At 46.4% G+C, this 22,816-nt stretch overlaps 1 protein-coding gene across 2 annotated transcripts in view; it reads right to left on the bottom strand.

The window, feature by feature from the left end:
- Window positions 1–21,523, bottom strand: part of RAPH1 (Ras association (RalGDS/AF-6) and pleckstrin homology domains 1) — a 159,241-nt gene extending 137,718 nt beyond the window's left edge. The window contains exon 1 of one of the 2 annotated variants that reach the window (XM_077271979.1): window positions 21,091–21,523. The gene's annotated coding sequence lies outside the window, so the exon portion shown is untranslated. The remainder of the gene's footprint in view (window positions 1–21,090) is intronic. The other variant, XM_077271981.1, reaches the window with a different exon arrangement.
- Between the last annotated feature and the right edge of the window lie 1,293 nt (window positions 21,524–22,816).

Genomic DNA, 22,816 nt, shown 5'->3' with positions numbered 1-22,816 from the left:
AGCAACCACTGGTAGAACAAATACTGATGATCACTGCAAACACTGGTCTAAAAATTACTGATGATCTCTGCAACCACTGGTAAAACAATTACTGATGGTCACTGCAACCACTGGTCTAAAAATTACTGATGATCACTGCAACCATTCGTCCAAAAATTACTGATGATCACTGCAACCATTCGTCCAAAAATTACTGATGATCACTGTAACCACTGGTTGAACGATTACTGATGATCACTGCAACCACTGGTAAAACAAATACTGATGATCACTGCAACCACTGATCCAAAAATTGCCAATGACCACTTAATTAGTGCTCTATTAAACAGCATACAAACTCCATGAAATTAACAGTATTTCTACTGAACCCGTATTATGGTACATCGACCGTAATCCAAATATCTAAACCTATTATTACTCTGAAAATCCTTATAGAACAGAAGGTTAAATAAATCCAGATCCATCACCAATAGTAAGGCTATGTTCACATGTTGTGTTTTTACTGTGTTTTTTTGTCTCCTGTGCATGCTTATAAAGTTTAGTGCCCCTTCCCCCAAAAAAACATGATGCAACTTCCCGATTATTCTGTACCAAAAAAAACCGCATCAAAACCTGATACCTGTGGGGTTTTTGCTGCCTTTTTGGACTTACTCATTGCTTTCTATGGGTGAAAAAAAACCCTGCCAAAAACGCTGAAAGAAGTGACATGCTACAGCAATTTTCCAAATCAGTCAGGAAAATAAAACCAAGGGTGTACATGAGATTTCTGAAATCTCACAGCTTTTGCTGGCTCTGTAAAACCCAACTTAAAAATTGGATAAAATAAAAAAAAAAAAAGAAGCAAAAATGCAACATGTGAGCATAGCCTAAGGGATAGTAACGCCGTCATTTACTTAGCAGCAGGACTGTCAGTAAGCCAAACCTCCGACTCCACAGCCCTGCTTAGCAGTCACAAAATGTTGAAGATGGCAGAGTAAGGTTGTCAGACACTTTCTCACTCTGTAACAACTTCTAAATGACCCTGGAATTGACAATTTCTGTATGAAGAATATTTGACAGAAATAACAGAACAAAGCCAACAAAGAATCATTCCCAAGGCCCTTCGCCAAGTAATTATGTGATTTTGCTGGGTGGACACTTCTCGCTATCAGCAGGAATAGGGCAGCAGATCGTCCCCAGCCTTCCTGTTTGATTACAGGGGCGATGTTTTAGCTCGTGCACATCAGATACGCTGGAAATGAGATATCGGTAAACATAAATTACAAATTTAATTTAAAGGGGATGCACGGTGCTACTAAAACATGGCTGCTGTCCAAGGCTATGATAACACTGTGCCTTTGGCACCACACACATCAGTGCCCGCTGCCAGGGCTTCAGGATGAAGCTTTGAAAAACAGGATTTGGGAGGAACCCCGACGGGGCCTTTCACTTTCATGAGGCAGATGGAGTCACCTTGTGCTCTGCCTGGCCCAAGTTATGGCAGTGTCCATGGATGAACACGTATTTGTTCCCGCTTCAAGAAGACGGACACTGGCAATAAGGTGGTCAGACAGAGCACAAGGTGACTCCATCTGCCTTAGGAAAGTCAAAGACCCTGTTGGGGGTTTCGCCTAAATACAGTTCTTCAGGGATTCAGACGGAAGCCGACATGTGGCTAAACTGCAGTATGAAAATAGCCTTATTAAAAAAAAACTACTGACATATTTAAAAATAAATACAGCCTCTCCAAAAAGTCACTTCTAGGAAAAAACAATCTCTAGCAGGGGACAATTATCAAAAGACAACATTAGTGTTTGTACAGCAGCTTGTGTTCATTTCATTGGGACTATTGCGTTCCCATATACTTAGCTCACACACACGGAGTAAGACCCCTGAACCCGAGTCTGTCCTTATAGCACGTGTTATCAGATAACCTCATATAACAAGCTCCAGCATTTCCTTATCTTGTAAATCCACGTTCCCTATAGCCATGCCATTCAATGCATCAAGTCCTGTTTCCCCCCATTGCCTGTATATGGGTTGTGTACAGGGCGTGAGCGCTCATTCACACACAAATCTTACACCCAGACTTTGCTATCCAGTACTGGGTCTGGGCGATCCTCCAAACACCCTGGACTCCAGACATGTAACAAGATAAGGACTTAGCGGAGAGAAGGGCCCGCACTGCATACAACTGCAGAGAACCCCTCGTATAGGGCCGGAAGGGTTATCGGGTTTGGATGTAAAAACAACGCTTCTATTCACTCACATCAAGCAGAGATGTGAATAATGGTGGAGAATTGATGCACAAAGGATCAGAAAGTTAAAAGCTTACATGCATTACAGAAAACCCCCTTTATATCTCTCTACAGTGCCATTACTCGGTTATCAGGACCCATTGGCAGGGTGGGATTATTATTATTATTATTATCCCCCCAATCCGGAGATTGACATGAGGGAGGGGGACGGGAAGTTGTTTGGGAGAAGGAATGTTACGGCTAAATAAAACATGACGTGATGAGCTTCTCGACACTCCGGCAGATCTGTGAGGTTTGACACTCCTGCCAGCAACCGTCTACTTGGAAAAGCATCACGCACTAAAAGGCTTCTTTCATCAAGACTGCATGTTGGGAAAAAATAGCAGTGACACGGAAAAGGGCAAAGACAAGCGCCAGGTGCAGCAACGCATTCTGATGAGCGATGCCACGGCACGTGAGAAGCCCAAAATGCGCCACATCTATATGTGTGTGTGCAGACATCCATCCCTGAGCCAAGGCCTAGTAAATGCCATTTGGGGCTTGTTCACATGTAGCCATACAGCTCCTGGGCCTTCCCACACAGCGCTATTCAGAGTCAGACAGAAAATCTCTATACGGAGGTAGGAGGGGGTCAGACACTTCTATGGCGGCTGTGGATAAAACAGGGACAGGATAGAGTCATGGGCAAGGAAACCGACTGAGGGCCCGAATCATTATGGCATTTGCTCCTGCTTTTTGTGTCTTTATTTGCACCTTTTCTTAAAGCAGATGTCCACTACTAGGACAGGCCCTTCTCACTCTTATACTCACCTCCCGCGTTGGTCCGGCGGTGTCGGCGCTCACGTGAGGTTGTTGTGTCATGCGATCCCTGCGCCCGATCAGCGCTGGCATCACTGTCCTCGCCCACGGACATACAAGTAATCTAGATGAAGGGAGCGGCTAGACGCAGCTCGCACCGCCTGGTGATTACTTACATGTCCGAAGGAGGAGACAGTGACGCCAATGCTGACCGGGCGCAGGGCTCACATGACTTACCCACCCACAATGTGAGTGCTGACACCGGAGGAGAGTATAGGGGCTTTTATTATAATGGAGGCAAACATTTAATGTGATAAGGGGGCCAACCTGTTTAAATCTATTTTTTTTTATTTTATTTTATTTTATTTTTTTTAAGTTCAGCACTGTGGACATTGTTTAGGATTTCCAAAGGTCTTTTTTTGAATCATCATTTGCAGTTTTGTTTTTTTGTTTTCTAAAAAAAAGATGATTTATCTCAAATGTACTCTGGTCCCTCCCAACTGGAGAAATTTTAGATCAACCAAAAAAATTTGAGCAATAGTTACAATGTGAAAAACATTCAACTTTCTGCTGTAAAAAGTGGCAAAAATGGCTCAATCCAGGAAGAAAAAGACCATTTTTTTACTTTAGGGAAATTCATGAACCGTGTTGTGCCATTTTGATGAATTTGGTGCAAAACATGCCAGCAAATGCCCCAAGGCAAGTGACAAAAAAAAAAGTGCCAATGATAAATCGGGCCTAACGATCTATCCACAGGCAGAGGTTACAATATTGTAGCGTTAATCCGGCATTCCACAGGATATTTCCACTACAAAAACAACTTTATACTAAATTACTTATTTCAAACTCATGTGTTGAAAAGATTCTCATTAATGAAAGTGGCTTTAGCACAATACAGACTGCCGCATTCTTACAGCACACGTCTTATTAGTGGCGCACATTGCTTCTCCTTACACAGGCAACTATGTCGCCCTCAATGCAGGGAAACACAGGATGGACCACACAGTCATTTCTCCCCATCCATCTTCCATATTTGTATGAGAAGTGTGGAAATGTAGCAGAGCAAAGACAAGGGAAATAAAGCTGCATTCCTGCCGCACCTTATCTCATTCAGTTGCAGTTGAAAAACAATGGTGCACTATGCCCTGGAAGTCAGATCACAGGAACAGCAGCTGTGAGACGGGTGAAGGGCACCACAATGCTCATGATTCTGCCAGAAGCCAGCAGGTCACGTTGGCTTGTGGCTTCAGTTTGACAAGGTTTTAAATATAGCAGTAAGGGTATGTGCACACGTTGCGGATTCTGCTGCGGATTTTTCCGCAGCGGATTTGGAAAATCCGCAGTGCAAAACCACTGCGGTTTTCACTGCGGATTTTCACGCGGTTTCTTCTGCGGATTCCTCTGCGGGTTTTCAAATGCACTTTCCTATTGGTGCTTGTTGAAAACCGCTGCGGAATCCGCACAAAGACGTGACATGCTACTTCTTTGTTTCCGCGCGGATTTTTCCGCAGCATGTGCACTGCGTTTTTTGTTTTCCATAGGTTAACATTGTACTGTACACCGCATGGAAAACTGCTGCGGATCCGCAGCGTCAAAACCGCTGCGGATCCGCAGCAAAAACCGCAACGTGTGAACATAGCCTGAGGCTTCTAGGTCTGTGCACTGGTGTCATGGTGCGATTACATTATTTATTGCAGAACACACAGTTATCACAATTCTGCATGTGATACATTGTGTGATTAGATTAAAAAGTCTATGGTATCTCAGAACAGCAAACCGCACACCCAATCCTGGAGCCCTGTACTATATGCAAAATGGAAAATGCTGCACCCATCCCAACATTGCCCATGGACCGAGGCTGAAATGCTGCACCCATCCTGAGATTGCCATGCACCGAGGAGGAAATGCTGCAACAATCCCAAGATTGCCCATGGACCGAGGCTGAAATGCTGCACCAAGCCAGAGAATGCCCATGACCAAACCTTCTCAATGTGCCCCTGCACCTTAAGCAGCATTCACATATATGTTCCCATTCTATGTATATAATAAACTTAGGGATCTTGCAATTTTCACCCTGGCTACTGGGCCTTCTCTTAGACTCCTACTTCCTTTCCTTTCAGGAAGAGTTTTCAGAAGCCTCATTATCATCAGAGGTAGGATTACAATGAGATCTTTATACATAGCGGATAACACAGGATCCACCATTCACAATAGGTGGTGTCACGCTGACCCTGCTCCCCTTCCCTTTGCACACACTTATTTAATGGCTCAATATAAAAGATTGGGTCTGAGTCACTCACTGCTAATGTGTATGCTGATTTCCTAAAAGAACAGGGAATAGGAGTCTAGAATTGCCATTGAACACAGTGTGAAAAATACAATTCCTATTCATTTATTTTTTTAAAGCTTTTCAGAAATTGACCTACTGCTTAAAATCAGACGCATTCCCTTTAATAAAAGGTATTGCTATAATACATTGTTAAATTGGCCCGGTTCACACATGGTTTGAGCCTCTGTTAGGCTATGTGCACATGTTGCGGATTGGGGTGCAGAATTTTCCACACAAAATCTGCATCTCCTGGCAGAATCCGCAGGTGCAGATTTGCTGCGGATTTTGTGCGGTTTTGTTGCCGATTTTCTGCGTTTTTTACTCCTGCGGATTTCTATAATGGAAGGGTTCAGAAATGCTGAAGTTCCGCACAAAAGAAGTAGCATGCTACTTCTTTTGATCCGCAGCGGATTTCATGCGGATTTTTCTGCACCATTAGCACAGCTTTTTTTTTTTTCCTATTGATTTACATTGTACTGTAAATCACTTTGCAGAACTGCAGCGCTTCTGCGCGGAAAAATCCGCTGCGGATCCGCACTAAATCCGCATCGTGTGCACACAGCCTTAGAAGGCGTCTGTAATTTTCAATCCACTGGAAATCAGGTCACAGATCCATTTCCTGCACAAGTTATGTTTTTTGCTTCTATACTAGAACAGAAGACAGAACACGGTACGCTGGTGTGAACTAAGCCCAAAGAGCACAGCTAAGGCTACTTTCACACTAGCGTCGTACTCGGCCTGTCGCAGTGTGTCGGGCCGACGTACTGACGCTAGCTGTGAATGCGCCGCACAACGGGGGCAGCGGATGCATTTTTCCAGCGCATCCGCCGCCCCATTGTGAGGTGCGGGGAGGTGGGGGCGGAGTTCCGGCCGCGCATGCGCGGTCGGAAATGGCGGTCCGTCGGCAGCAAGAAACGTTACATGTAACGTTTTTTGCAGCCGACGGTCCGCCACAACATGGCGCAACCGTCGCACGACGGTTGCGATGCGTGGCAAAGCGTCGCAATGCGTTGCTAATGCAAATCAATGGTGAAAAAACGCATCCTGCAAACACTTTTGCAGGATGCGTTTTTTCAACGAAATGACGCATAGCAACTTGCAGTGCACGACGCTAGTGTGAAAGTAGCCCAAGAAGCCCCACTCACACCATTCTGTGGAGTGATAAGAAAGTTTGTGTACACATCTCACTCCACCCAATATATGTGCATTGTGCAATCCTCTCTGTGCACGGATAAGGCATGGAAGGCATCCAGCAGCTTTGTTCAAAGTGATGAGAAAAGGGTTTCAATTCAGCAAAGCGAATTAAAAGCAAAAAAATGTTTTTTGTAAATTAATTAAAATAGTAGCAAGAGCATAGGACAATATCTGACGCGTTTTGAGTCTAGCGGAATGTTAATTGTAGATTTATAATTAAGAGTCTGCTAGACTCGAAACGCGTTAGATGCTTAAGAAGAATATTCCACGCACTCTGATGTTCTGGGAGTCTGCTCTAAAATCCCACGCATGCGCAGTGATGAGCGTAGCCATAGAGCCCGTGACTTGTAGCGGCTCCCGTGCACACACAGTCAGTGAGGCTGGGTACATACACAGATTCAGTGCACAGCACTTTTTCTTGAAATGAGGAAGCATACCAGATGCTGACTGAAGACAGATGTGTCAAAAAGGTGATCTGATTAGGTTATTTCATCTATTGTGGGATGCTGCTGTTGAAAATTAGTTTATGAAGAACTAGAGATCAAGAATCTTCCAACAGAAGCTGAAAGAAGACCAATGATCAATGATTTGTCTAGTAAAAATAAATAAAAGTAGCCTTCACAATCCAACCATAAGACAAGTTGATGAGGACCTGGAATCCTAGTGTATGGTCAGTTTAAAGTAACAGATCAGCGCTGACACAATATTTGCAGATCTTGGTTCATTTCCCTGTTAGATATAATTATCCTTTAGCGTGCATGAAATCAGATGTGAGAAATGCAAGAATTCAGAGAAATTCCAACATCTACTCATCCAGGGAATAAAATGAAAACAGACTCATCCAGGAGAGAGTGATTCCACAATTTGGCTGCCGTGCAAACTGGTCACAGATAGAGCCGCTGACTCCCCCACTGAGACTTTCATTTCACTACCGTTCCTGGCCAAAAGGTAACGTAACGAGCTGTTCATTTTCAATAAACATATCGTTTCCCTTCCCCACCACCTCTCTGGCCGTAGTCAAGAAATTCTCACTCAGAAGTGTTCATCTGGAAATAAATGCAAATTAGTGGTCGTCATATAAACACATCACAATATCCGAGCTGCCAATTACCGCTGCGAAACAGAGCAAGGACAGAAAATAAGACGACGACTCCACTAACGTATTAAAAGAAACATTTTATGGGAAGAACAATTCACATGTTTAAAACTTTACTACCATGAGACACTATAACATAGATCACATGGTTAAAAAAAAAACAAAAAACCCAATGCCACAAAATTATACATCCTCTATAAGCCACAATGCCATTTGTTGTGAGGAAATCACCCAGCCCTTTTGTAAATGCTGACATAGTGTCTGCCATTACTTCCTATTACGGTGGGACCGCTCTAACTGTAGAGAATCCTTTCCTATTTAGAGGCTGGTGCGTTAAATCCATTATAGCACCCTGCTACTCAGCTTCCCCAAAATCCTGAATGCCATCCAATGTGCCACTGCCCTCACAGTTTTACATTTTACCAGCTATCTTTTCTATTCCCATTACCCACGTTCGAGAATTCTTTCCTATAAAAGGATGATAACTTGGAAGAACACTAGGTCTTTAGACCCGTGCAGAATAGAGTTCCCCAGCCCCCAAACTCATGTCACTTTGGTTAGTGATTCACATCACTGAAAAAAATCAATGGTTCCAATATTGGACTGGACATTTCTCTGAGTGCTGCGGAGGGTCCCAGATGGTGAGAAGGACGGCTGTGGACTCCCTCTTCTAAAGAAGCAGGCGAGGTCACAGCACAGAGAGGAACAGCAATTTTCGGATAGATTTCTATGCTTTTTTTTTTTTTTTATAAACGTCCCACAGATATTTATTTTTCTGTTGGCAGAGTCCAGCAAAACAGTAGGAGCCACTGTACATCTGCTGACCACAGGCACAGAGGACGGCGCAGGGCGAATTTTAGGACAATGACCGCAGTCACTCACAGCAGATGAGTCTATCCGAACACACACTGATTAGGGCGCCTGATGGAAATTGCCAGCTAAATAACATTTCTGTACAAATCTAAGGCCAGAGTCACACATCCATGTTTCCTGTCTTTATTCTCCTCATTTATGAGTATGAGACAGTCTAGTTTGGACCAGGAGACCCTCACCCGGTCAGGCGTCACAGTCCATAATCAGACTGGAAAACAGGAGGGAGAGAATTTGCTTTAGTGTATGTTCACATGACTGACGTCTCCACATCTGAAAAGAGGCCCGATTATTCTCATCAGAAAGGAATCAGTTTTCTTGCACCTGGAGAAAAAAAAAAAAAGTATCTCCTCCACCTTGCCCTTTACGTTAGTCTGTGAAAATCAGACTATAATAATAATAATTTTATTTATATAGCGCCAACATATTCCGCAGACTGCGCTCTGATGTCATCCTAATCTGGGCCGATTTTATTTACGGACCCATAGACAATTTTCACTTGACCCCTTGGATCAAAGTCGGACTAGTCTTCAATTTTTTTCTGTGGACCACTCAGTCCTAGGAAAATGAAAATCCATCATGTGTACAGCATGGGCACGAGTGCTCTCCATGAAAACCACAGATAGCACTCATCCGAGGAAAAGCGGTGGTGTGCCCCAGTCCTCAGTTACCGCACCTCTGTTTTCATACCCGAGATGTGAAGTTCTGCTCATCACTCAGAGGCAGGTTACAAAACCAGACGTGCGCTCACATGCAGAGGCTGCTGCGCGGCCAGAACGTGCCACAACCCTGTGCCGCCTGCAGTCTTTTCACTGCTTTCTTGCACAATCACTCAAATATGTAGGGAACACCTGATCGTCACGGCTTCATTCATTGCCTTACTGCAGGTGAGAAAAGCCATTTCCCTGCATTATTGAGTGATTGTGCAAGAAAGTAGTGAAAAGACTTCAGTGGCGGATGCTGCGGCATATTTAGGGCACAGCGTGGCCTGTGTGTGAACGCTGACCAATACAAGTGTGGTTCTGCACATACAACGGTTGTCAGTTTGATAACTGGGCCGTATGATGACACCGCTGCAGCTGCTTTGTGTGAACCTATGTGATTATTTATGAGGAAGATCTGATGCATCCCATAGAAGTAACATTACCTAAACAGATCATCTCTGGGTAGAACAGATCTACGGCACCATGCATTTTGAGGACAGATGAGTTTTACACTCACAAATGTGTTGATCTGGCAGTTCGGTGACCCGCGGTTGTAGTAAATCTGCGAGGTTAACGGATGGATGTTGCCATTTATATAAGTTGTGAAGTTCAGATGCTACACAGAGAACAAAGCCCTTACAGACACATCAAAGACCGAGCGGCCAGGAAGTGCTAGAGAGTGGCCATACAAAAGATGGACTTATTAGCATTCTCTGTAGAAAACAGAGCGCACAAACTGGAGGCCCAAACAAGGGCCCCTACTACCTCAGGAGGCGCCGAGGAGCTGAAAGTACTATAATCGGGTTAAGTCAAAGTCATAAAACCTGACGACAATAGGAAGCTTTCATAGAGACATAATCTAATTCTGCACACTGCATTACGGGCTCACCCATTCATAGCAAGCACCAGCCATTGACTCCATTGTATCTGCGTCCCTCCGTCAGGGCGTAATACACACTGATAACACTGCGGTAGGGTGACATCCATGTGAAAACGTGACCGCTCGCAGAAATCACCGGCACAGGCTGGAGTCCCATGTGCCCTTTCCTTTACCACCTAATATATAATGATGTGTGCACACTTGTTGCCTTACAGACACTTCAGGACTAGCACTGTAGGCTCCTGGCTACCGTCTATGGCAGCCCTATCAATGAGTCCAGAAGCCATTGTATATCAAACCACACAAATCCTGAACAAGTTATTGGAGGACAACTGAACGCCAGGACGGACAGAAACCGGACACATGGAGCAGCCTTCTGCAGACTATGGGTGTCTTACACTAGATAACACACCGTCCATTTACCTTTAAAGGGAAACTGCAATTAGATTTTTGTTTCAAATTGTGAAGATATCATAAAATTGAGAAGAGACCTCGATTTCAGCGACAGGTCACTTACCAACTTCTTGTTGTAGTATTGGTAAACCCACTGCAGCTCTGCTAGTTCTCTCGATGGCTCAGCCCCATCGCCCCTGCACCACTGTGCATAGGAGGAAGCTTGCCGTCAGCAGGATGATTGGGAGGATGATTTGGGGAGAGGTGCATTGATAGGCGATACTCCGAAATATTGAAGGCTACGGAGAAGGGGCTAGTCATTCAGAAGACTCAAGAGCTGCAGCAGATGAAATCATTTTATCAAAACTACAGCAAGTAGCCCAGGTTGTGACCCAGCATTACACAGTCCGTGTCCCTGGAATAACCTGGTGACAGTCGCCTTCATCAGATAGGACTCCGGCTGAGTGTGCTTGTGTTCTACATAGAGATAGGGAAGAAAGCCACAGCCAAACACTCCAGAAGGATGGGGTATTGAAATGCAACAGGCTTGATTCATCCTTACCCCGATATCATCCATCGGGGAGTTGGGAGGTCTCACTGACATCAGATGGTTCTGCTGAAAATGGTGTTTGGCAGACGTACGTTTAATGTGTAGAGACAAGGCCTTTTAGATCTGATGGCCTCTCCTGAGGACGGTCTCTCAATATTCGCTCAGTGAGGGGCAGATTCTCGTCACCTCCGGTGATCAGCAGTGTGACATGTATATCAAGCTATAACAATATTTTGATGTACATTATCGGTAGTAGGAACCTAAGGTATCACAGGGTTTGAAAAATTGCTCATGTGTGCATACATATACCGTATATGTATTTATACATATAACACCCTATGTGCCTACCAGACACACCACCACCTTAGTATGGATTAAGGATAACTGCAAAAACTAAATTTGAATAAACTAAAGAACCACCAAGCAGTCATGAAATCCACAATTAATTCCTCTTTATTATAGAGGATACAAAATATTATTCCAGACAAAACGGACACAGTAGGGCTAAAAGATGACAAGAGGATGTCATCGGCATCCAAATATGCCCAAGGTAGGGTACATACCCGAATAAAGGCACTTGCATACAATCAACCTAAACTGTACAAAGTATAAAGTGCAAGGTGCAATACTGGTGGCATCCACTAGCACATGTGGCAATAATAGCCGTATAAGCCACTAATGGGTGCGGATAACATTACCCATATATAAATGTACATTACCTGATATAGATGACAAGTAACACAGGGACCCCCGTCCACAGAGGCCCCGATACACATCAGACTGTTTGCCGATCCTGTCGATACGTATGGAGGCCTTAAGGCGCAGTCAGACGGACATATAAATCGGAGAACAGTGCACGGACTGGCCGGCGGCTCTCCCGACCCAAGGTGAGAGCTACATGGACATACATACAGGAAGCTCTCATGCTCAGGCCGGGAGAGTTGCCGGCCAGTCCGTGCACTGCACTCTGATCCCGCTCGATTTAAACGGCCATCTGATGGTACCCTTAAGAACAAATATATGAAGGACACTGTCATGTCATATATATGCAGTCATTTATGAATGTAGACTTGTGGAAAGCAGATGATGGGACATTCACTGGAACTTCTCACAGATAAGACCAATGATCAGCTATAAGTTACACAAACATGCGCTATCGGAGCATATATCTGTAATATTAGGGAATCAGTCACTTCCCTAGGGCTCATCTTTGGGGGCAAAACAGGACAAATTTTCCTTGACTTTGGGGTACAGTTCATGTGGGAATATGAGCATTTGCTGACATGCACACTACAGTTCAAAAGTTTAGGGTCACTTAGAAATTTCCTTATTTTTTAAAGAAAAGCACAGTTTTTTCCAATGAAGCTAACATTAAATGATTCAGAAATACAATCTATACATTGTTAATGTGGTAAATGACTATTTTAGCTGCAAACGTCTGGTTTGTAATGCAATATCTTCATAGGTGTATTGAGGACCATTTCCAACAACCATCACTCCAGTGTTCTTATGGTACTTTCTGTTTGCTAACGGTGTAAGAAGGCTAATGGATGGTTAGAATACCCTTGAAAACCCTTGTGCAAGTATGTTAGCACAGCTGAAAACAGTGTGGCTGATTAGAGAAGTTATAAACCTGAAATTCCTTTGAGCTAGTTGAAAATCTGGAGCATTAAGGTACCTTCACACGAAGCGACGCTGCAGCGATAGCGACAACGATGCCGAGGTCCCCGGGTAACCAGGGTAAACATCGGGGTTGCTAAGCGCAGGGCCGCGCTTAGTAACCCGATGTTTACCCTGGTTACCAGCGTAAAAGTAAAAAAAACAAACAGTACATGCTCACCTGCGCGTCCCCCAGCGTCTGCTTCCTGACACTGACTGAGCTCCGGCCCTAACAGCACAGCGGTGACGTCACCGCTGTGCTTTCACTTTCGGGCCGGCGCTCAGTAAGTGTCAGGAAGCAGACGCTGGGGGACGCGCAGGTGAGCATGTACTGTTTGTTTTTTTTACTTTTACGCTGGTAACCAGGGTAAACATCGGGTTACTAAGCGTGGCCCTGCGCTTAGCAACCCCGATGTTTACCCTGGTTACCAGTGTAAAACATCGCTGGTATCGTTGCTTTTGCTTTCAAACACAACGATACACGGCGATCGGACGACCAAATAAAGTTCTGGACTTTATTCAGCGACCAGCGACATCACAGCAGGATCCTGATCGCTGCTGCGTGTCAAACTAAACGATATCGCTAGCCAGGACGCTGCAACGTCACGGATCGCTAGCGATATCGTTACAAAGTCGTTTCGTGTGAAGGCACCTTTACATTTGTTGGTTCCATTAAACTCTCAAAATGGCCAGAAAGAGAGAACTTTCATGTGAAACTCGACAGTCTATTCTTGTTCTTAGAAATGAAGGCTATTCCATGCAAGAAATTGCCAAGAAACTGAAGATTTCCTACAACGGTGTGTACTACACGCTTCAGAGGAGAGCACAAACAGGCTCTAACCAGAGTAGAAAGAGATGTGGGAGGCACCGCTGCACAACTGAGCAACAAGTACATTAGAGACTGTAGTTTGAGAAATTGACGCTTTACAGGTCCTCAACTGGCAGCTTCATTAAATAGTACACGCAATACGCCAGTATCAACGTCTACAGAGAAGAGGCGACTCCGGGATGCTGGCCTTCAGGGCAGAGTGGCAAAGAAAAAGCCATATCAGAGACTGGCTAATAAAAGGAAAAGATTAAAGGGAACCTATCACCCCGTTTTTTAAAGATTAGATAAAAATAGTGTGAAATAGGGGCAGAGCTGGGCTTTACATTAGTGCCTCTTTGGTGCCTTTACACCCCCGTTAGGCTGCCCAAATACCTTAGTGAAGTGGCCGTTTTGTCCTGTCACTCAAGCTGGTCAGGTCGGATGGGCGTGGTCACAGCGCTGTTTGTCCCCCAGGATCCTGCTCATCATTACGTTGGTGGCGTAGTGGTGTGCGCATGTCCAGCAGATGAATCCACTGCCCAGGAGATGAATAACGGCGCGGTCTTCGCTATTCAGCCGTTTACCGGTGGGCGCGGCCATCTTTCCTGTGGCCGCGCGTGCGCAGATGGAGTGCTCTGCTGCCCGGGGCTTCAGGAAAATGGCCGTGGGATTCCGCGCGTGCGCAGATGGAGATCGCGGCGGCCATTTTCCTGAAGCCCCGGGCAGCAGAGCGCTCCATCTGCGCAGGCGCGGCCACAGGAAAGATGGCCGCGCCCACCGGTAAACGGCTGAATAGCGAAGACCGCGCCGTTATTCATCTCCTGGGCAGTGGATCTTCTTTGGACATGCGCACACCACTACGCCACCAACGTAATGATGAGCAGGATCCTGGGGGACAAACAGCGCTGTGACCACGCCCATCCGACCTGACCAGCTTGAGTGACAGGACAAAACGGACACTTCACTAAGGTATTTGGGCAGCCTAACGGGGGTGTAAAGGCACCAAAGAGGCAGTAATGTAAAGCCCAGCTCTGCCCCTATTTCACACTATTTTTATCTAATCTTTAAAAAACGGGGTGATAGGTTCCCTTTAATATGGGCAAAAGCAGAGGAAGATTGGAAAAAAGTGTAATGGAAAGACGAATCCAAGTTTGAGGTGTTTGGGTCACACAGAAGAACATTTGTGAGACGCAGAACAATTGAAAAGATGCTGGAAGAGTCCCTGACTCCATCTGTCAAGCATGGTGGAGGTAATGTGATGGTCTGGGGTTGCTTTGGTGCTGGTAAAGTGGGAGATTTGTCCAAGGTAAAAGGGATTTTGAATAACGAAGGCTATCACTCCATTTTGCAATGCCATACCCTGTGGACAGCGCTTGATTGGAGCCAATTTCATCCTACAACAGAACAATGACCAAAGCAAACCTCCAAATTATGCAAGAACTATTTAGGGAAGAAGCAGGCAGCTGGTATTCTATCTGTAATGGAGTGGCCAGCGCAGCCACCAGATCTCAACCCCATTGAGCTGCTGTGGGAGCAGCTTGACTGTATGGTACGCAAAAAGTGCCCATCAAGCCAAACCAACTTGTGAGAGGGGTTTCTGGAAGCATGGGGTGACATTTCTCCAGATTACCTCAGCAAATTAACTGCTAGGATGCCAAATATCTGCAATGCTACAATTGCTCCAAAGGGAGCATTCTTTGACGAAAGCAAAGTTTGAAGAAGAAAATTATTATTTCAAATAAAAATCTTTTTTTCGAATCTTGTCAATGTCTGGGCTTTTAAATTCATTTGGCAACGCATCTGATTAATAAAAGTATGAGTTATCATGGAAAACACAAAATTGTCTGGGTGACCCTAAACTTTTGAACGGTAGTGTATGTAGGGCATAGCCAGCTTTACACACAGGAAGCCTTTATTTTAATGAAAAAGAAAAATCAATGAATTTCCAGTAACTTAAATGGAAATTACATGAAATGTTTTACCACTCTGATGTGTTTAACCATTACTTCACTCTACAGAAACTGTGTGGGCACATGTTACACCCACCCGGTGCAATAACCAGTGTGGGGGCCGCAGAGGATGTATGACGCAGGGAATCTCTCTTTGGTTTTCTTTGAGTCCCTGTGTCATGGCACTCAGGTCCCGGACTTGGCAATACAAGGTGTAACAGTTTTGCCCGGAGTGTTTCTTTAGGCTTTCAGAAATGAGTGGGGTTTTGTTCTCCTATTGGTTTCTGGGTGACCTGGCAGACCACCAATATGGCTGCCAATTCAGCTTCCACAGGAGTAGTGACTCAGTTTTCCCAGGCTCCTGAAAGCCCCATTTATGCAATGAAAAGAGGGTGGGGGGTGTATTACTGCAACAACTAGGCGGATTCACCAATGAGGGGTCTGGGAAACCTTTGTACGTGCTATGACAGAAGCCATATCGAATGTCAATCAGCTTTTCAAGAAGCACAGGCATATAGAAGAACACAACGGAAGGCGCTTCATGACTTTAGGGGAGAACACTCTCTAGGGTACGGTCACAAACTATTTCTACTGTGGAAAATTCCACTGTGTACTTGTGAAATCCACAGCAGAAATCTGAGGCTGAGCCCTGCATTTCTGTCAGCAGATTTGCAGTTTGTGCCACCAGTTTCTGGGTGGAATCAACTTAGTGAAATAACACTAATGCTGCATCCACTCATCCGTTTGTCAGGTCCGAGTATGGACAGTGATACACGGACTGTCCGCTGGACTTCTGAACCAAACTTAATGTCATAGGCATTTGCGAGGCAGTCAAGCTCAGGTCAGGAGTCATGCAGACAGTCCGTGCACCACTGTCCGTACTAGGACTATACAAGGCTGTCAAGATGGGGTTGTGAGTAGAGATGAGAGGAGTAGAGACGAGCGGAGTAGAGACGAGAGAATTTGATCAGGTCCCTGCTTACTCAGCAAGCTATAGCACTTACCGATATAAGCTACAGGGGGAACCCAGTAACATGGAGAGCACAGGCTTTCCATGCATGGGCTGTGACAGTGACACAACCGCGACACATGCAGCTGCGGAGCCGAACAGCTGATCAGCCGATGCGCTCCAGGTATCCGGGTTCCCTCTGCAGCTTATTCGGTAAGCACTATAGCTTGCCTAATAAGCAGGGACACGATCAAATTCGCTCATCTCTAGTCATGAGTGCCACGGACATTCTGGGTATCATTGACCATATGGAGCTGTCCAGGGCTTGTTAGGATTGCCACTGACAGTCCATGCATCACTGACCATACAAGGACTGTATGGGGCTGTCAAGTTTGGCTCGGGGTCCCACGGACAGTCTGTTCATCACTGTCCATTCTAGAACCATATGGGGCTGTTAAGGTTTTCTTAGGCGTCCCGTGGACACTCGGTGCCTCACTGTCCATACTAGGACTATATGAAGCAGTCAAGTTGGGGTCATGAGTGCCGCGGACAGTCTGTGCATCATTGTCCATACTAGGACCATATGAGGCTGTCAAGGTCTTGTTAGGGGTCCCACAGTCTGTGCCTCACTGTCCATATTAGGATTGTATGGGGCTGTCAAGTTCAGATAAGGAGCCCCATGGACTATATGAAGCAGTCAAGTTGGGGTCATGAGTGCCGCGGACAGTCTGTGCATCATTGTCCATACTAGGACCATATGAGGCTGTCAAGGTCTTGTTAGGGGTCCCACAGTCTGTGCCTCACTGTCCATATTAGGATTGTATGGGGCTGTCAAGTTCAGATAAGGAGCCCCATGGACAGGTGGGCATCAGTGTCTTTACTAGGACCGCATGGGGTTGCCAAGTTTGCGTTGAGGTCCCGCAGATAATTCATGCATCACTGTCCATACTAGGACTGTAACACACGAACGTGTGCATGTGGTATTAATAAAGCTGTTCTCAGATCTGTTGTGAAGGCATTTGTGGTGCAGGTCCACGGTAGGGACGGGGGTTTCCAGCACTACAATCCATAAGAAAAACCTAAGTGTAACCATACCCAAAGCTAAGAAATGTGTGCATTTTGTACCGTAAGCAGTCAATCTAATATCAGGCTCTGCAGTTATAATCATTATAAACCCTGAACTATTACAGCATTTCGGAAATCAGAAAATGATCTACGCTTACACCAGACCTACAGTCTGACATCAACGTTACACGCGCATGAGCCAAATAGTGCACTGGAGAATTAATAATTGAGGACTGGGAGAGATTGATTGAATCCAGCAGATAGGACTCGGAGACCAGTTGCTTCTCATCTATCTCAAAGCTGTACAGGATCCTGCATCTGACCTCCAGCGGTCGGAAACCCTGCGGACAGCAGCAGCTCTATCACCATTTATTGTTCCATTCTCCTGTAAACTAACTGAAGGGAGAGAAGTCATCCTGGTTTAATACTTTAATCACATGATGATCCATGACCCGCAGTTATAAGTAAAACTAATACTTTCCAGTTTGACTGAAGGGAAGAAGGTTTACTCAGATCTTCATGTTACAACAAGTAGAGCGCTTCAATAAAATGCTAAGTGCAGAATCAGAGAAGTAAAGTCGACGTGTATTTCTAATTGCTTGGTTTCCTTAGGGAATATGAAGCATAATTTATATAGGCCCACAAACGTTCTCCAATGCATGCCCTGGAGGGCCAGTGGTAATGCTCAAATTGAATCGGAAGACTCCACTAAGAGAATAGGTGATGGCCATTAGTATAATCAGTCCAGTCTGTAACTCCATATCCCCAGGGCAAGACATCATGGAGAGCCAACATTTACATAGACCAATAAATAAAGTAATACACAATAATACAATAACGCATCAGTGTGTCTCCATTCTAGAGACCAAAGGAGTATTGATTGGAGAATGGATTAGATGGACTTGAGATCTTTCGGGATTACCGGTCTTTATCGCTACAGTCATAACCGCGGTTATTACGGGCAATGCAGATGATTAACTGGATGGATTTTCACAAAGAAAAATACAGAACATTTTAGTACTATGGAATAAGGCAAAAATATGGCACCTCTAACACCAATGGAAAACAATCCAAAAACTTCTGGACCAGCAGATGATTTCCAGGATGCGCCCAGCCCTGGTTTATGTCCACAGGATAAACATGTACCAACAGCCCTGGTTACTGTCAGGATTACACACATGACTGTGCAGATGTGGAAAAACGGTGCAAAGTAAGAAAGCTTCCAAAAATAGAAGTGTCAACAGGTTATTTCTAATAATTAACGAAATACAAAAATGAATGAACAAAAGCAAATGAAATGAATATTTGGTGGAACCACCCGTTGACTTCAAAGCAGCATCAATACTTCTAGATACACTTGTACCCCGTTTTTGAAGGAACGTGGCAGGGAGGTTGTTCCAAACATCTTGGAGATCTGACCACAGATCTATGGATGTCGCGTGTGCAAATTCATCTATCCCCTAATGTAATCCCAGATTCAATGATGAGATCAGTGCTGTACTGGGGCCATAGCACCACTTCCAGGACTCCTTGTTCTTCTTTACATGGAAGATAGTTGTTTTTCATTGTTCTGCTGCAGAATATATTTGGATCCAGTCAAACTTTTCCCTGAGCGTAATGGATACGTATCTGAATGTATGTTATTTCTCAGCATTAAGGACATCAAGAAACGGGCAACGTTGAGGTCCATAGACACAGTGGTTGGCCAAGGAAGACCAAGTGGCGTAGATGAAAGACACATCATGATTACTTCCCTCCGAATTCAGAAGAAGTCCATCACGGCCATCAGCTCAGAACTGGCAGCCACCACTGGGTCCAGGTTACACCCACCCACTGTTCGGAGGAGTCTGGCAGTAAGTAGTCTTCCTGGAAGAATTGCAGCTAAAAGCCGTATCTTCTACAAGAAAACAAGACTAAGCGACTTAACTATGCATAAAATGCACCAACACATAGAAACTTGGGTGCAGTTAAGTGACAGGACATGCTCTGGATTTATGAGTCAAAATGTGAAATATTTGGCTCTAACAGAATGGAGTTTGTTTGCTGGAGGGTTGGTGTATGGTACAATGAGGGTCTGCAGGCAGCAGTGGAGCATGGTGGAGGTCCCTGAAAGCCTGGTGCTACATTTCAGAAAATGGAGTTGGGGAAGTGGTCAGAATTAATGGAATCCTCATTGCTGAGAAATACAGGCAGATACTTATGGACCATGCTATATCATCACAGAGGTCTTTGCTTCCAAATTTATTCTGCAGCAGAACAACAACCCCCAACATACAGCCAATGTCTTTAAGAACCATCTTCAGAATAAAGAACAAGGAGTCCTGGAAGTGATGACATGGCCCCGTACAGCCCTGGTCTAATCATTATCAGGTCAGTCTGGCATTATGTGAGGAGACAGAAGAATCTGCACAAGCGACATCCACAGAAGATCTGTGGTTAGTTCTCCAAGATGTTTGGTGCGACCTCCCACCAAGTTCCTTTAAAGACCACTGAACAAGAAGAACTGATGCTCTGATGCAGTTTTTAAGACACAGGCTGGTCACAGCAAATATTCCTCTGATTTACATTTCTCTTTTGTGCCTCCATTTTGCATTATGCTAATGAGTAGAAATAAATCAGTAATACCTCTGTCTGTTTTTGGAAGTTTCCTACTTTGCTGCATTGTTTCCAAATCTGACTAAAACTGTTGCACTGCGCTGTCCATGTACCACAGCCCTGGCCACTGTCAGGTATCCCCCCAGGTACCACAGCCGTGGCCACTGTCAGGTATCCACACATGTACCACAGCCCTGGCCACTGTCAGGTATCCACCCAGGTACCACAGCCCTGGCCACTGCCAGGTATCCACACATATACCACAGCCCTGGCCACTGTCAGGTATCCACAGCCCTGGCCACTGTCAGGTATCCACACATGTACCACAGCCCTGGCCACTGTCAGGTATCCACACATGTACCACAGCCCTGGCCACTGTCAGGTATCCACACATGTACCACAGCCATGGCCACTGTCAGGTATCCACAGCCCTGGCCACTGTCAGGTATCCACCCAGGTACAACAGCACTGGCCACTGTCAGGTATCCACACATGTACCACAGCCATAGCCACTGTCAGGTATCCACCCAGGTACCACAGCCCTGGCCACTGTCAGGTATCCACAGCCCTGGCCACTGCCAGGTATCCACACATGTACCACAGCCCTGGCCACTGTCAGGTATCCACACAATCAGGAGGATGGCAGCCATTGCGGTGATCTCAGGATGGACCGGCACCGCGGAGGAGATCCGTGCTCTGTGCCCGGTGTGTACAGTAGAGCCCGGGGGTTACATAAGTTGTGCCGACCACCAGTCAGGACCTCCATGCAGCCCCGGCCCCCATGCTCCCCGGCAGCAGGTAACATGCAGACCCCAGAGCCGCACATGTGACGGGCACACCGATGGTAGCAGCCTTCCTCCCTGGACGTGGATGACATCATGGTGCCTGTACAATACGGCCAGTCCCATACATGCACCTCCATGTGCCCACACCCTGCACATCACTCCGCACTCCTTCCTTCCAGCAGGCCCCCTGTCATGGAGCAGATCTCCCCGGCCCACAGCCCGCTCTCACCTCGGCAGCGGTGTGTTCACAGCCCCGGAATCCTCCTGCCGATCTCCCGGTGCGGCTCCCGGGCACAGCGCGGACACCCGGCGGCCTGTAAGCGTCCCTCAGTGACGGCGGCCCCGGGAGGAGGGGGTGAGGGAGGAGAGGAGGAGATGGAAGGCCCTTCCTTCCGTCCTCCCTCCCGGCTCTAGCCAGGATTTCTCTGCCGGGAATGGTGTGTGCCTCCCGGTGCTATCAGCGCCTCCTGCCGCGGACGTGCGCTCCGCTGTGCTCAGTGTATGGCGAGCAGTGCTGCCGGCGTGTGCCTGCCTTCCTGCCGGGACCCTCCCTGGCTGGGTGTGACCGGCTCCATTATTCCTCTCCTGCCTCAGCTCTCCCAGTCATTCCCTCCTGTGCCATCTCCTCCCATTCCTCTGTTCGTCCTCCTCCGCTCATCCTCCTGCTCGTTCTCTGTTCATCCTCCTGCTCGTTCTCTGTTCATCCTCCTGCTCGTCCTCCTCTGCTCATCCTCCTGCTCGTCTTCCTCTGCTCATCCTCCTGCTCGTTCTCTGTTCATTCTCCTGCTCGTCCTCCTCTGCTCATCCTCCTGCTCGTCCTCCTCTGCTCATCCTCCTTCTCGTCTTCCTCTGCTCATCCTCCTGCTCGTTCTCTGTTCATCCTCCTGCTCGTCCTCCTCTGCTCATCCTCCTTCTCGTCTTCCTCTGCTCATCCTCCTGCTCGTCCTCTGTTCATTCTTCTGCTCGTCCTCCTCTGCTCATTCCCCTGCTCCTCCTCTGCTCATCCTCCTCTGCTCGTCCCCCTCTGCTTATTCCCCTGCTCGTCCTCCTCTGCTCATCCTCCTGCTCGTCCTCCTCTGATCATTCCCCTGCTCCTCTTCCTCTGATCATCCTCCTGCTCGTCCTCCTCTGTTCATTCTCCTGCTCGTCCTCCTCTGTTCATTCTTTTGCTTGTCCTCTGCTCTTTCTCCTGCTTCTCCTCCTCTGCTCATCCTCCTGCTCGTCCTCCTCTGATCATTCTCCTGCTCGTCCTGCTCTGATCCTCCTGCTGCTCGTCCTCCTCTGCTCATCCTCCTCTGCTCATCCTCCTACATGTCCTCCTCTGATCATTCTCCTGCTCGTCCTCTGTTCATTCTTCTGCTCATCCTCCTCTGCTCATTCTCCTGCTCCTCCTCCTCTGATCATTCTCCTGCTCGTCCTCCTCTGTTCATTCTCCTGCTCCTCCTCCTCTGATCATTCTCCTGCTCCTCCTCCTCTTATCATTCTCCTGCTCGTCCTCCTCTGTTCATTCTCCTGCTCGTCCTCCTCTGTTCATTCTCCTGCTCGTCCTCCTCTGATCGTTTTCCTGCTCGTCCTCCTCTGATCATTCTCCTGCTCGTCCTCCTCTGATCATTTTCCTGCTCGTCCTCCTCTGATCATTCTCCTGCTCCTCCTCCTTTGATCATTCCCCTGCTTGTCCTCCTCTGATCATTCTCCTGCTTCTCCTATGATCATTCTCCTGCTCCTCCTCCTCTGATCATTCTCCTGCTTGTACTCCTTTGTTCATCCTCCTGCTCGTCCTCTGTTCATTCTTCTGCTCGTCCTCCTCTGCTCATTCTCCTGCTCCTCCTCTGATCATTCTTCTGCTCTTCCTCCTGTGCTCATCCTCCTGCTCGTCTTCCTCTGCTTATTCCCCTGCTCGTCCTCCTCTGCTCATCTTCCTGCTCGTCCTCCTCTGATCATTCTCCTGCTCGTCC

This window comes from Ranitomeya variabilis, chromosome 7 (genome assembly GCF_051348905.1).
Source record: "Ranitomeya variabilis isolate aRanVar5 chromosome 7, aRanVar5.hap1, whole genome shotgun sequence".
Lineage (NCBI taxonomy): Eukaryota > Metazoa > Chordata > Amphibia > Anura > Dendrobatidae > Ranitomeya > Ranitomeya variabilis.
This window is presented reverse-complemented; position numbering and strand designations above follow the sequence as displayed.